Consider the following 16,901-nt stretch of genomic DNA (forward strand, 5'->3'; position numbering starts at 1 on the left):
GTCGCTACATCCCGCCTGCCTGCGTCGAGCCGCTCACGGCACAGGGAATGCTGGATTAAGGAGATGTCAGCTCCTTGCTCCAGCATTGATTGGAACCGGGACCTCGGTGAGTGACTCACGAATACCCAGGGGACGCGACCCACAGTGTAGGGATGTCACGATACCAAAATTTGGACTTCGATACCGATACTTCGTTTACTTTGCCAACAGTAATAAAAATAAAAAAAAAGTTATTCCATTTTCTGATGTGAGGCGCGTGGTGTGATGATGAATTTTGAATGTGCCTCACATTAATAGTAATTAACCCCATCATGTTTCTCAGCCATAATGGGCTAATATGTAAGGTACATGATGGGGTTAATTACTATTAATGTGAGGCACATGGAGGTTAAATTCATTATCGCACCTTGTGCCTCACAATTAGGCCCCATGCACACGACCGTAAATAACCTCCATTCACTTTCATTGAGCGCGGACACATTTCCGTAGCGCTACGGATGGGTGTCCGTGCCGTAGAAATGTTCCGAAAATTATGGAACATGTCCGTCCTTTTGCATTTTGCGGGCTGTTCTCCCATACTTTGTATGGGAGCACGGCCCGAAAATGCGGGTGGCAGTCGGCGGCCGGCCGTGCCCGCAATCGCGGGCCCTGATTGCGGGCACGGTCGTGTGAATGGGGCCTAAGTGATAGAAAGCAATTTTTATTTTATTTTTTTACAGAGTACACATCATAAATGATGCAAAAAAATTGTTGTGCAGGTTATTACGGCCGCGCCAATACCGAATATGTGCATGTTTTATGTATTGAGACTTATTTTAATGTTTATTATAAAAAAAGTGTATGTGTATTTTTTTTATTTAACATTACTTTATTTTTAAACTTCAGCGTACTGGCCTATAGCTATATGCCAGTACATTAGCCTGTGTACGGATAGTACACATGCAGTTGTTAGGACATACCTCAGTATGCCCTAACAACAGGAAATATGGTAGGACAGCCCTGGGGTCCTTCAACCGACCCTGGGCTGTCTGCCCATATATGGTATGTCCCTTAATCGCATCACAGGAATTCCCTGTGACGCGATCCAGGGGCATCCCCCCTTCTCATTTTCCCCTGAATGCTGCAGTCAGCTTTGATCGCAGCATTCAGGAGAATAGCGGCGGAGATGAGCGGTTTCTCTGATCTCCGCCGTTATAGAGCGGGGCTGCGGCTGTGTAATACAGCCATTGCCACGCTCCTGATATAAGTGCGCGCGCGGTCAGCCCATGTTCTGTCTTCAGTGCCGACGCTCATTAGTGCAGCGCCGGCCGCATCACATCACCCTGACGGCCATGTTAGGACTCAGGAGCGGGGCAGTGACTGTATTACACAGCCGCAGCCCCGCTCTCATACACTCATGTGTACTATACTGTATTGTGCAGTTTGCGGTGGAGGAGGGGGGGCTGTGATTTAACGCTCCCCCCCCCCCTCTCCACCGCATACAACACAATACATTACAAGGCATCACATACATTACATTACATTACAATACATAACGTTACAACACAATACATTACGTTACACTGCAGCTTACCTGGAGTCCTCCGCACCGACTCTTCTGCTCTGTCTGGAAGCCGTGTCACGTGACAACACGGTCACATGGTACACTAAGTGTACCATGTGACCGTAACCCGGAAGTGCCGGCTTCACGGCACAGAAGATTTAGTTAGAAAAAATGCTGTATGGCAACGGGGGCCCGTGGGCCCCCCAGGCTTAGGGGCCCGGTCGCAACTGCGACCGCTGCGACCCCTATAGCTACGCCACTGAGTAGGACCATTGTATGTTTCACTTCTGAATTGGGACTACAAAACTGAAATCAGCCCTTTCCCCCTTGGGGAGTCTTGACAGTTAGCTTCGTAGAAGGTTATACTAGAGTTGCTTGGTAAAAAGACAGATCCCGAGAGAAGATGATGTATTTGTAGATATCGAAAATATTCCCTGAGCGGGATTTGAGAATCCTGACGTAGGGCCTCAAAAGGAAGGGGTTTACCATCCTTGCACAATTTAAGTAATGAAGTGAAACCTAATGAGGTCCACCACTGGAAGGCCCCCGGGTGCAATCCCGGTGGAAAATCAGGATTAAGCAATAATGGTTGTAATGCGGATGGATTAGATACCAGTTTAAACTTTTCCCGACAAAGTAACCATAGTGTGAGGGAGTGTTTGATAATGTTATTATCAATGCCAGGAATGTGAGATTTTAAAACCGGAGACCACATCAGTGCCTTTAGTGAGGATGGAGATGTGGTAAGGGATTCAAACAGAATCCATTTTACGGTGTTGGGGGTCACAGTTCCATGCTGCGATCTGCGAGATTTGAGCAGCGTAATAATATAATTTCAAGTCTGGAAGTCTAAGTCCCCCACTAACCGTGGAGCGATGTAAGGTGGACTTACCAACTCTTGATCCTTTATTTGCCCATATGAATTTATTTATTATCTGCTGTATATGTGAGATGGCATAAAGCGGAACCCTGACGGGAAGGGCCCTAAATAAATACAGCAGCTTGGGTAGAATGGTCATTCGAACTGCAATGAGTCTGCCCATCCAAGATATATGGTACCTAGACCACTCCTCTAATAGTTTCCTGATAGACGCACATTTTTTAGGATAGTTACTTAAGTATAAAGTAGTTGGATCTCTAACTAGAGCTATTCCTAAATATGTCATGTGGGAGTGTTTCCACTGAAATCCAAAGTTAAGTTTTAACAAGTCCACCTGCTCCATCAACATTTAAATCTGCATTGCTGTGGATTTAAACGGATTTACAATTAATCCCGAGTAAGACCCAAAGCGGGTAAGAGTATCCATGAGATTTGGTAAAGAAACCAGTGGCGTTGTAATGAATAAAAGCATATCATCTGCGTAAATGCTAAATTTAAACTCCTGGGTATGCAAACTGTATCCCTTAATGTCTGGATTTAGCCGAATATGCTGTGCAAGAGGCTCCATGGCGAGAGCAAACAAGAGAGGAGACAGCGGGCATCACTGTCGTGTCCCTTTTTGTATATGAAAATAAGGAGAGTATTGACCTAAGAATTTTACTCTAGCTTGAGGAGAGTGATATACCGCCCTGATAGCCTCTAGGTACGGACCCCTAATGCCAAATTGAGTAAGTGTGCTATATAAGTAGTTCCAGTCCACCGAATCAAATGCTTTCTGGATATCTAGGCTCAAAATTAGTAATTGGCGTTTGTGAGTAGTAGCATGAAGAATAATATTGTGAGCCAATCGAACATTGTCCGTTGTTTGTCGTGATGGTATGAAACCCGTTTGATCAGGAGAAATTAGGGAGGTCATATATGGTGCAAGTCTATTTGAAAGTATTTTAGTAAATAACTTGTAGTCTACATTAAGTACCGATATTGGACGTCAATTTGCACAGTGGGTTTCATCCTTTCCTGGTTTTGGAATGAGTGAAATATTAGCATGTGAAAATTCTGGAGGAGGTACTTCCCCTGCCATAAGTGTGTTGAAATACGTAGTTAGATGCGGAGTTAATATGTGTGAAAATGTTTTGTAATAGAAAGCGGAGTAACCATCAGGGCCTGGGCTCTTGGATGTTGTAAGGTTTTTTATGCTTTCAGTGACCTCTTCCGCTGTGATCGGGGAATTAAATTGTAATCTTGCCTCAGCTGTCAGAGAGGGAAGCGGGTGTGTTGAAAGCCATTTAGGTAGCTCTGTGGAGTTCAAGGGTTGGGGCTTGCTATACAAAGCACTACAGAATGTACTCATGGTATCTAATATGTCAAGCGGATTGGTAGGAAGTATTCCCGTGTTGTTATGCATGTGGTAAATTTGTTTACCTCTAATGTGAGAGTTTAGTTTTCTGGAGAACATTGAGGTAGCTCGATTGGAATATGCATATAATTTTGCCTTGCCCCATCGAAGTGCTTTCTCAGCCTTGCTCTCCTCCAATGCTCTAAGAGAGCAGCGAGTTTCCTCTATCTGAGCTTTAATTATAGTATTTGGTTTATTAATATACTGACGTTCTAGTCTTGTGAGGGTCGATAGCAATTTATTAAGAAGTTGCAAACTATCTCTCTTAACCCCTTCCCGACATTTGCCGTACATGTACGTCATGGAAAGCATTGACTTCCCGCATCTTGCCGTACATGTACGCCAAATGTTTGGGACCGGCTCAGAAGCTGAGCCGGTGCCATCATCACTGAATCTCAGCTGTATCTTACAGCTGACATCCGGCTGTAACGGCGGGGACCGAAATTAGCTTCGATCCCCGCCATTAACCCCTTAAGTGCAGCGCTCAAACGCGATCGCTGCACTTAAGGTGTTTGCAGCTCATCGGAACCCCAGTAATGAAATTGCCGGGGTTCCGGTGGCTGCAATGGCAACCGGAGGCCTAATACTGGCCTCCCGGTCTGCCTAGCACCGAAGCCGGTCAAGATCCGCCCGGCGGCGGAGCCTGATCGTCTTCCGTAGCTGCCGGCAAGATGGCGCCGGGTCAGGAGCTGATCCGGCGTCATCAACGGTGGAAGTCAGCTGTACTGTACAGCTGACATCCACCTGTAACGGCAGGAACCGGAGCTAGCTCCGATCCCTGCCATTAACCCCTTCGATGCATCGTAGCGGTTACTAGCAGATCGCCAGCCCTGACAGGCAATCAGGACTGGCGACTACTGTTATGGCAACAGGAGACACAATGGTCTCCTGCTCTGCCATTACGGAAGCCGATTTAGGCCCCGCCGGGAGGCGAAGCCTAATCGGCTTGCTGTCAGTGAATGACTGACAGATCTAATACATTACACTACATAGGTAGTGCAATGTATTAGAAAAAAAAAAATCTGACCGTTGGACCTTCAAGTCCCCTAGTGGGACTTGAAAAAAGTGTAAAAAAAGTATAAAAAAGTGTAAAAAAAAGTGCAAATAATGAAAGTTTGAAAACAATAAAAGTTTCAAGTAATCAAATAAAACACAATCCCCCTTTTACTCTTATCAAGTTCTTTATTATTGAAAAATAATAATAAACCATATGTATTTGGTATCGCCGCGACCATAACGACCTGAGGTATCAAAATATTATATTATTTATTGCACGCGGTGAACAGCGTAAAAAAAAACGTAAAAAACGTTACCAGAGTTTCTGTTTTTTAGTCACTTTGCCCTACAAATGTTAGAATAAAAAGTGATCAAAAAGTCGCACGTATCCAAAAATGGTACCTATAAAAACTATAGCTCGTCCCGCAAAAAACAAGCCCTCATACACCTCCGTCGACAAAAAAATTAAAAAGTTATGGTTCTCACAACTTGGCGACAGAAAAAATACATTCTTTTTACAAAAGTAATTTTATTGTGAAAAAAGTTGTAAAACATAAAAAAGTGCTATAAATGAGGTATCGCCGGAATCGTACTGACCCACAGAATAAAGTTAACATGTAGTTTATAACGCGTGGTGAACGCTGTATAAAAAAAAAACGAAAAAAGCTGTGCCAGAATTGCGTTTTTTTGTTTACCTAGCATCCCAAAAAATAGGATAAAAGGTGATCAAAAAGTTGCATGTACCCCAAAATGGTACCAATAATAACTACAGCTCGTCCCGCAACAAACCAGCCCTCATACCGCTACGTCTATGAAAAATAAAATTAGTTATGGCTCCAATAAGTCAGGAAATAAAAAAATATGCAGTTGTGCCCGAGGGGAACATTTCTTCTGTTTGAAGAGGCGATTTATCAAGGACCTAAAATTAGGGAACCAGGAAAGGGAGGGCCCAAACATATCCGCTGGAAGCGACGGTGCCCGTATTATACCAGGACAACACTTCCTAGCAAAATTCCCCAAACTACAAAGGTGCGGAGTGTGGACCAAAAGGGGGATAATAAAGGACGCCATTTATCAGTGCGACACCGGCCTGTGCGGAAAGGATTGCTTCACAGCGTAACACACATCTATGGATCATTTTATTGTTTTTTTTTACCCCATTATTATACCACCTGACTATGCCCCTTATATACTCCGCCCGGCTTACATATGCCCTACATTATAAACGGAAACACCAGTAAGACTCCAAACAAAACTACTACCAAGCAAAATCCACGCTCCAAAAGCCAAATGGCATTTCCTCCCATCTGAACCCTACAGCGTGCCCAAACAGCAGTTTCCTTCCACATATATGGCACCGTCATACCCGGGAGAACCCTTTTAGCAATTTTTGGGGTGTGTGTCTCCAGTGGCATAAGCTGGGCATGACATATTTGCCACTGAATGGCATATCTAGGGAAAAATATAAATTTTGTATTTGCACCATCCACAGCGCATTCATTTATGGAAAAGACCTGTGGGGTGAAAATGCTCACTACACCCCTTAATAAATGCCTTGAGGGGTGCAGTTAACATAATAGGGTCACTTCTCAGGGGTTTATTTTTATTATTTCACATCTGAGCCTCTGCAGTTGTGAACCAATACTTTGTAAATCGCCAAATTAGGCCTCAATTTTACATGGTACGCTTTCACTCCTGAGCCTGGTCGACTGTCCAGGCAAGAGATTAGGGCCACATGTAGGGTGTTTCTAAAACCAGGAAACCCAGCATAATAATTAGAGAGCTGTCTTGTTATGGTGGCACAAGCCGGGCACCACATATTGTCCACATATCTGTGGAAAAAATCCCATTTTCACTCTGCAACATCGAGTTCACACTAATTTCTACAAAACACCTGCAGGGTTAACATGCTCACTACACCCCTAGGTAAATGCATTGAGGGGTGTAGTTTCCAAAATGGGGTCACTTCTGGGGGGTTTCCACTGTTTTGGGCCCACAGGCGCCCAGAAACCAATCCAGCAACATCTGCACTCCAAATGGCGGTCCTTCCCTTCTGAGCCCTGCCGTGTGCCCAAACAGCCGTTTATGACCACATATGGGGTATTGCCGTACTCGGTAGAAATTGCTTTACAAATGTTGGGTTCTTTTTTTTCCTTTATTTGTTGCGAAAATGAAAAAATTTGCGCTAAAGCTACGTCTTATTGAAGAAAAAGGATTGTTTTTATTTTCACTGCCCAATTCTAATAAATTCTATGAAACATCTGTGGGGTCAAAATGCTCACTACGCCCCTAGATGAATTCCTCAAGAGGTGTAGTTTCCTAAATGGTGTCACTTTTTGGGCGTTTTCATTGTTTTTTCTCCTCAGGGGCTTTGCAAATGTGACATGGCCTCCGCAAACCATTCCTGCTAAATGTGATCTCAAAAAGCCAAATAGCGCTCTTTCCCTTCTAAGCCAAGCCGTGTCTCCAAACAGCCGTTTATTACCACATGTGGGGAATTGTTTTACTCGGGAGAAATTGCTTTACAAATTTTGTGGTGCTTTTTCTCCTTCAGTCCTTGTGGAAATGAGTAAAAATAAGCTAAACCTACATTTTCTTTGAAAAAATTTAGATTTTTATTTTCAGGGCCTACTTCCAATAATTTCTGCAAAAAACCTGTGGGGTCAAATCGCTCACTATACCCCTAGATAATTTCCTCAATGGGTGTAGTCTCCAAAATGGGGTCACTTGTGGGGGGTTTCCACTGTTTTGTGTCCTCAGGGACTTCGTAAATGTGACATGGCCTCCGCAAACCATTCCTGCTAAACTTGAGCTCCAAAAGCCAAATAGCGCTCTTTCCCTTCTAAGCCAAGCCGTGTCTCCAAACAACCGTTTATTACCACATGTGGGGTATTGTTTTACTCGGGAGAAATTGCTTTACAAATTTTGCAGTGCTTTTTCTCCTTTAGTCCTTGTGGAAATGAGAAAAAAAATCGCTAAACCTACATTTTCTTTGAAGAAATGTTGATTTTAATTTTCACGGCCTACTTCCAATAATTTCTGTAAAAAAAACTGTGCGGTCAAAATGCTCACTGTACCCCTAGATAATTTCCTTGAGGTGTGTAGTTTCCCAGATGGGGTCACTTTTGGGGGATTTTGACTGTTTTGGCACCGCAAGAGCCCTTCAAACCTGACATGGTGCCTAAAATTTATTCTAACAAAAATAAGGCCCCAAAATCCACTAGGTGTTCCTTTGCTTCTGAGGCCGGTGCTTCAGTCCAGTAGCACACTAGGGCCACATGTTGGATATTTCCTAAAACTGCAGAAACTGGGCAACAAATACTGAGTTGCATTTCTCTGGTAAAACCTTCTGTGTTATAAAAAAAATTGTACTAAAAATTTATTTCTGCAAAAAAATATGAAATTTGTAAATTTCACCTCTACTTTGCTTTAATTCCTGTGAAATGTGTAAAGGGTTAAGACATTTTCTAAATGCTGTTTTGAATACTTTGAGGGGTGAAGTTTTTAAAATGGGGTGACTTTTTGGGGGTTTCTAATATATAAGGCCCTCAAATCCACTTCACAACTGAACTGGCCCCTGTAAAAATGGCCTTTTGAAATTTTCTTGAAAATGTGAGAAATTGCTGCTAAAGTTCCAAGCCTTGTGAGGTCATAGAAAAATAAAAGGATGTTCAAAAAACGATGTCAATCTAAAGTAGACATATGGGGGATGTTAATTAGCAACAATTTTGTGTGGTATAACCATCTGTCTTACAAGCAGATACATTTAAATTGGGAAAAATGCAAATTTTTGCAATTTTTCGCTAAATTTTGGTGTTTTTCACAATTAAATACTGAATGTATCGAGCAAATTTTGCCAGTTACTTAAAGTCCAATGTGTCACGAGAAAACAATCTCAGAATCGCTTGGATAGGTGAAAGCATTCCGGAGTTATTACCACATAAAGTGACACATGTCAGATTTGAAAAATGAGGCCCGGTCAGGAAGGTCAAAAGTGGCTAAAGAGGGAAGGGGTTAAAGGGGTTGTCCGAGATACCAACATTTTTTCAAAAACTCTGTCATACATTACCCCTTATACAGACAACCTAAATAAAGCATTATTTTAAAAAAAAATTCTACTTAGCACATTTCTTCTTTGAATTTAGCACGGTTTGTTTACATGCAGTTCAGCTCTGGTTTGTTGATCTTTCCTTGTGATGAAATTGGTTTTCCGTGCACGCTCATTGCAGGCTGCAATGAGCGTGCACGTACCTTCCAAGAGTTCACGTGAGCTGTCCTTGCTCCTCCCCGCTGACATCCTTCACTGGACTTGTCTCCTTGCTGACATTCTTGAAGGATGGTGAGCAAATGTTATCCCCCCATTATGTTTTTCACATTTATGTTTTCTTTCTCTTTTCAGGTCTATAAACCTCTTCGTGTCTACCCTAACCCTCGTCCACCCTCTTCTATCTCATGTCTCTCTCCACTAAGGCTATGTTCACACAGAGTTTTTTTGCCGGAGGAATATCCGCCTCAAAATTCCGTCTTGAAGTTTGCGGCAGATTTACCTCTCCCTGCACGTTGACTTTTGCGTCATTTTGTGAGTTTTTTGTGCGCTGTTTGCGGCTTTGTTTGCGGTTTTGTTTGCCGCTTTGTTCGGGCCGTTTTTCGCTTCGTTTATCTTGGCGTTTTTTGCTTGTTTGTTTGCTTTTTTTGCTGTGTTTTCCGTTGCGTTTATCGTAGCCTTTTTCGCATCGTTTATCGTTTCTTTTTTTGCATCGTTGTTTGCGGCTATTTTTGCTGCGTTTTTCGTTGCGTCTTTCGTGGCGTTTTCCCAGTTGTTTTTCGCGGCGTTCTTTGCCTCTTTGTTTGCGGCTTTTTCCGCAATGTTTTTCGCAACGTTTTCCGTGGCGTTTATCGTAGCCTTTTTTGCGTCGTTTTTCGCGTCTTTTTTTGCGTCGTTGTTTGCGGTTTTTTTCTGCGTTTTTCGTTGCGTCTTTCGTGGCGTTTTTCCTGTCGTTTTTCGTGGCGTTCTTTGCCTCTTTTTTCGCGGCTTTATTTGCGATGTTTTTCGCGTCGTTTTCCGTCATGTTTTTCGCCCACGGCAATTGAGCGCCGCGGGCATAAAACAACGGAAATACGCTTTCTCTGCTTCCCATTGAAGTCAATGGGAGGTCAGAGGCGTAAACGCCCGAAGATGGAGCATGTCGCTTCTTTTTCCCACGAGCCAGTTACAGGGGAAATCAGCCCTCTCATAGTGACGATTGTCACTAATAGGGCTGTGCTGGGTCTAGTAAGACCCAGCAGCAGTCTGTCAGTAACGGCACCCGGTGATCATGTGACCAGTCACATGATCACCGGGAGGAATAGAGACAGCGGCGCGGGGCCGCTGTCTCTATTCCTATACACAGCGTTCATTGAGCGCTGTGTAAAAAGACATCGTAGAAGACAGAAGCAGCTAAAGCTGCTTCTGTCTTCTCCTCAGGGTCCCCGGCAGTCACTGACAGCCGGAGACCCGACATTCAGCTGCCCGATCGCGCGGGCAGCAAGTTAAAACCCGAGCCGTAGAAAGTCTATGGCTCGGGTTTTAAGGACCCGTCCCTGACCGCTGGGCGTAAAAATACAGCCAGCGGTCGGGAACCAGTTGTTAAACAGTGTACGGTGTCCCGCGGTCCGCAGATAACAGCCTCAAGGGCTGCATGCGACCCGTGTGCTGCATCGTGTTGTATAATTCCCTATCAAAGCCTACTATGTGTAGGCTTTGATAGGGGGAAGAACTAAAAGTACAGAGGTCACTGTACCTTTCTAGTCCGCGGGTGCCGTCCCTCTTCACTTTTTTCACTGTGAACACGCATAGGCGCGCTCACAGTGAAAAGATGCATAGGCTGGGCGGGCGGGCACGCGCAGAAACGTCACGTCTCCAGTGACGTGTCGTGTCCCATCCGAGGTCTCGCTGGGGCGAGACCATGTGATCGGGATACGACACGACAGTGGAGGAGGAAGAAAACGTGACGTCAGAAGACATGTGATCGGCAGAAAAGAGCTGCCAGAACGGAGAACAGAAGCAAGATTGCACAGGTAAGTATATTAGGGAATACTTAATGTGTGCATTGTGTGTTTAAATTTAAAATAAAAATATATCTCAGACAACCCCTTTAAATTTTGATCCTTTTGCCATTAGTAAACCTCTCAAGACTGCTTTATGTGCCAGCCATATTTGAGCGGGTGAGGTATCTGGTAGGGTATTAATGGTAAAATATTCTTGTAGGGAGCTGGATATGGATGTGACTATTTCTGGATGAGAAAGTAGGGAATCATTCAGACTCCATGATGGCGGACGTGTGACGTTGCCAATACAGACTTGAAGTGAGTGGATATTGTGGCCTGACCATGCACATTGGGTGTATGAGGTATTGTGTGGTCTAGCCGATAGCTGGGAGGAAGTTAGGATGTAGTCAATCCGAGAATAACTGTCATGTACTGCGGAATAAAACGAGAATTCCTTATCTAGGGGATGATCCTGTCTCCACAAATCTACAAGAGATAATTGTTTCATCCTATACATAAATGATTTCGGTGCTGACTGTGCATTAGCATGGGGACGGCTTCTATCCCATTGAGCATTCATCACTATGTTGAAATCCCCCCCTAGGATAATGTAGAAGTCGGAGAATTTCTCCAGCTGTCTAAAGAATTCAGTAAAGAAGGAGGTTGCTGAGTGGTTAGGTGCATAAATCGTTGCAAAGGTAATTCGTTGCCCCGCTAATTGTCCTGTAAGGATAACGTACCTACCATCCGGGTCTATTATGGAGTCAGTTACTGTAAATGGAAGTGTATTCCTGAAGAGAATGGCTACTCCTTTTTTTCTTGTGTCCGAGGTAGATAGGTAAACTCTCTGGAACATTCTATCAAAGTATTTTGGGTAACTAGTGTGAGTAAAATGCGTTTCCTGTAACATTATAACATCGCCATGAAGCCTCTTATAATTATTAAAGGCCATTCGTCTCTTCGTTGGGCTATTAAAGCCTTTACATTATGTGTAATAACAGTATATGCCATAAAAATTCAATAGAGTTACACTATATAAATAAGCAGAAAGTTCTTTTGTATGTAAAATATAGCTGCTGTCAACACAAATAACACCTTTTACAGTTAACTTCAAAATAAAAAAACAAAAGCGGAGTGCAGCTAAGTGCCCTCCACGTGACCCCATTCGGGTCTCTTTATCTCTTTCTCAACTTGCTGAGCAAAACCAGCGCCCGGTAAAACCGGCCCTGAGCAAGCTCAGCAAAGCTAGCACGGGGGCGTCACCAGAATTTTGGCTGACCCACCGCAATATCAAGCAATTTATGCAATTTTAGTGATGTAAAAACTTAGAATTAACTCAAAGAGGCCCTGCCACCACACCACAAGTGATATATTGCATTTTCCAATGAAAATTGTTGCAAAACTGAAAGAAAAAAATATGACAAAACCACGACATGTGAACACAGCCTATGACGTTTCACACATGTTAATCACTTACAGTCAGTGGCGTAGCTATGGGGTCGCAGCGGTCGCAGTTGCGACCGGGCCCCTAAGCCTGGGGGCCCACGGGCCCCCGTTGCCATACAGCATGTTTTCTAACTAAATCTTCTGTGCCGTGAAGCCGGCACTTCATGGTTACGGTCACATGGTACACTTAGTGTATCATGTGACCGTGTTGTCACGTGACACGGCTTCCAGACAGAGCAGAAGAGTCGGTGCGGAGGACTCCAGGTAAGCTGCAGTGAAATGTAATGTATTGTGTTGTAACGTTATGTATTGTAATGTAATGTGTTGTGATGCCTTGTAATGTATTGTGTTGTTTGCGGTGGAGAGGGGGGGGGGCGTTAAATCACAGCCCCCCCCTCCTCCACTGCAAACTGCACAATACAGTATGGTACACATGAGTGTATGAGAGCGGGGCTGCGGCTGTGTAATACAGTCACTGCTCCGCTCCTGAGTCCTGTGCGCGCCGTCAGGATTATGTGATGCGGCCGGCACTGCACTAATGAGCGTCGGTACTGAAGACAGAACATGGCGGGCGCGATACAAAACACCCCCATGTTCTGTCCTCAATGCCTGAACCGCCGCTCATTAGTGCAGCGCCGGCCACATCTCCTCATGCTGACCGCGCGCACACTTATATCAGGAGCGGGGCAATGGCTGTATTACACAGCCGCAGCCCTGCTCTATAACGGCGGAGAGCAGAGAAACCGCTCATCTCCGCCGCTATTCTCCTGAATGCTGTGATCAAAGCTGACTGCAGCATTCAGGGGAAAATGAGAAGGGGGGATGCCCCTGGATCGCATCACAGGGAATTCCTGTGACACGATTAAGGGACATACCATATATGGGCAGACAGCCCAGGGTCTATTGAAGGACCCCCGGGCTGTCTGAACATATTTCCTGTTGTTAGGGCATACTGAGGTATGTCCTAACAACTGCCTGTGTACTATCAATACACAGGCTAATGTACTGGCATATAGCTATAGGCCAGTACATTGAAGTTTAAAAATAAAGTAAAAACAAAGTAATGTTAAATTAAAAAAATACACATACACCTTTTTTATAATAAACAATAAAATAAGTCTCAATACATAAAACATACACATAATCGGTATTGGCGCGCCCGTAATAACCTGCACAACTATTTTTTTGCATCATTTATGATATGTACTCTGTAAAAAAATAAAATAAAAATTGCTTTCTATCACTTAGGCACCATCCACACAACCGTGCCCGCAATCACGGTATCAAAGTATGGGAGAACGGCCCGCAAAATGCAAAAGGACGGACATGTTCCATAATTTTCGGAACATTTCTACGGCACTGACACCCATCCGTAGCGCTACGGAAATGTGTCCGCGCTCAATGAAAGTGAAAACGGAGGTTATTTACGGCCGTGTGCATGGGGCCTAATTGTGAGGCCCAAGGTGCGATGATTAATTTAACCTCCATGTGCCTCACATTAATAGTAATTAACCCCATCATGTACCTTACATATTAGCCCATTATGGCTGAGAAACATGATGGGGTTAATTACTATTAATGTGAGGCACATTCAAAATTCATCATCACACCTCGCGCCTCACATCAGAAAATGGAAGAACTTTTTTTTATTACTGTTGGCAAAGTAAACGAAGTATCGGTATCGAAGTCCAAATTTTGGTATCGTGACATCCCTACACTGTAGGTCGCGTCCCCCTGGGGGTTCGTGAGTCACTCACCGAGGTCCCGGTTCCAATCAATGCTGGAGCAAGGAGCTGACATCTCCTTGATCAAGCATTCCCTGTGCCGTGAGCGGCTCGACGCAGGCAGGCGGGATGTAGCGACATCATCGCGCCTGCCTGCGCTGAGTCACTCATGGGACGGGGATAGGTAAGTAATTATGCACATATGGGGGCATTATACTGTATGGGGGGGCTGATATTGTGGGGGGGACATTATACTGTATGGGGGGCTGATATTGGGAGCATTATACGGTATGGGGCTATTATGGGGGGCAGTATACGTTATGGGGCATTATACTGTGTGGGGGCAGCTATGGGAGCATTAACTGTGTGGGGGCATTATACTATGGGGGCTGTTGGGCAAGGCGTCTGGGCATAGGAGCGCGCAGGGGTCTGATGATGCTGGGGAGGGGTAGGGGGGCCCAAGCTAAATTCTTGCACCCGAGCCCATGAACCTTTAGCTACGCCCCTGCTTACAGTGCAATTAACTTTGAGCTACACATTTATCTTATATGAAACCTGCAAACCTAAATGAAATTCTCAATACCACTAACATTCTCACAGTGTTGGTATATATTCTAATTGCATCTTAATCTATTATTTCTAAGACTTCACTACTACCATATAGGTGCAGACAGTGTAACATTGTCTAATGACTGGCGTTTTTATTTAATTAGGTTGATAAAATATTATATAATCATGCACCAATAATGTCGCATTAAAATAAATGCTACTATCGTATTATACTTTATGAAATGCATTATGAAACTCGCAGGCATTGTTCTTAGTCTGAAGATATTTTTTTGTCCACTAGAGGTCACTGTGGATTTACTGAATATATGTTTTATGTAACACAAAATCAAAAAGAAAAAAGGAAAAAATAATTTATCTTTATACCAATGTAAGATTCAGATGTTGTTTTGAAGGTTTTGGAACACAATCCATTTAAAAAGCTTTCAGTATACAGTCAGTATTCAGTATGCAAGTAAGCACCAATGTTAATCGTGTGTTCCCCACTGTGATATACTGCTGTAGCAAACCAATATCTGAGCACTGTCAGACTGAAGGCCACTGACTTAAAACTCCCTTGTAGTCCAGCATAATGAGTCAAAGCCTGCAAAATAACATCCGTCTTTTGTGACTTTTAGATCATAATTTGAAATAAGATGACGTGAGTGCATTCTCTGTACAACACGGCAGAATATGCTGTCGCTATATACATGGATGGTAAATAAATTACAGCATAAAAAAATAATAATGCTTCTATACAATAAAAATAAACCCAATCTTCCTAATGAGAAAAGGAATGACAACTTGTTTAATGTGACATGAATTCCATCGAAATAATGCGACAATGAAGTCTCAGCACACAAATACATGTGACGCACGCAATGTGCCAGCGCATTGTCCTTCAGAAGCTGCCCAGCTTCTCAGCAACTACACAAACCCTTCAGAACATTGTGCACGATTGGAAGCTGTGTCTCTTTTTTTCCAAGGAGAACTAGGCTGTTTTTATAAAAACGACCCACACACCAGAATTACTTGATAGCACTGCTCATCTGGGGGCGGAAAAACAAGAGGAAGTCAACAGCACAGACTGCCAATGATGAACGCAAGAGAATGTACCAAGGCCATATCATCTGTTAACTGCAAAAACTGAAGCATTTTAATTATTATATTTATCTTTTCTATAGCTCTGACATATTCCACAGTGATACACGCAGAATATATTTATTTGAATAGCTACTAATTCCATTAACTTAGCTATAAATATATATATATATATATATATATATATATATATATATATATATATATATATACAGAATATCTATCTATCTGGCAATTAATTGAAAAAAAAATATACACGAAATTCAGGGCAATTACCCAGCCATCGTACGCATTTCGGTTTTTACAATTTCTTTTTTTCCCCAGTTGAATCCAATGGTAGAGCAAGGAGCCATGAGGTCTCTGCTTTACTATTCACTATGTATCGCCGGACGCTCACGGTTTGGCACTGACAGGCGAAAGGCAGTGGTGTCATAACACCTGTCTGCGCCGAGCCACACAGACGGAGGAGCAGAAACTCCTCCACTCTGGAGGAGTCATTTTTTTGAACTAACTGACGATCTCGAAGTAAAAAAAAAAAAACAACAAAAAAAAATTATTCGGATGGGCCTCATCATCAAAAAGGACACAAGGAAAAATATAGTTACAGATATTTAAAAAAAAAAAAAAAAAAGGTAAAAAATTAATGACTGGCCATGTAATGCATTGACATGTCTGCTAGAGCGGCTCTCTGTTCTGGCCCGCATAGGTAATATGGACAGGGGTTGTCCTTGTGAGTCAACCCCTTTATCCCCATGGCACATTTGCTACAAGACAGCAGCGAACCACTTAGTCACAATGTATAATAATAATAAAACAACAATGGAACATTATATGATTTGGATCAACGCAAATTTTTTTTATGTTTAAGGCCCCCTTCACACCACATTCATTCTTTATATTTAAAATGTACATAGTGCTCCATCAGCCTGACGGACGCCAAAAGAATGTTCTTTTGGCCTCTGTTAGGCTGGTATATGTTAGCATACTTTTTTTTTAGGTATGGAGTAGCGTAGTAGACTACGCTACTCCATGCCACTGAATTCCCCCAAAAAAGATGTTGTATGTATATATATATATTATATGGTTTTTTTTAACACAGGAGCCTTTCTGTGACATATGCCGCTGTATGGCATATGTCACAGGCATACATTTAACTTACACATCAAGGGCTTTTGAATAGCTTTTCATGATGTATACGTTAAATGTATAGCATATTAGACTATAAATGTATTCCTTTAACGG

General features: G+C 43.2%; 1 protein-coding gene across 3 annotated transcripts in view; it reads right to left on the bottom strand.

Moving 5' to 3' along the window:
- TIAM2 (TIAM Rac1 associated GEF 2) overlaps window positions 1–16,901 on the bottom strand; it is a 393,945-nt gene that overhangs the window by 99,363 nt on the left and 277,681 nt on the right. The gene's annotated exons all lie outside the window — the stretch shown is intronic.

The sequence above is a fragment of the Rhinoderma darwinii genome, chromosome 4 (genome assembly GCF_050947455.1).
Source record: "Rhinoderma darwinii isolate aRhiDar2 chromosome 4, aRhiDar2.hap1, whole genome shotgun sequence".
Taxonomy (NCBI): Eukaryota; Metazoa; Chordata; class Amphibia; order Anura; family Rhinodermatidae; genus Rhinoderma; species Rhinoderma darwinii.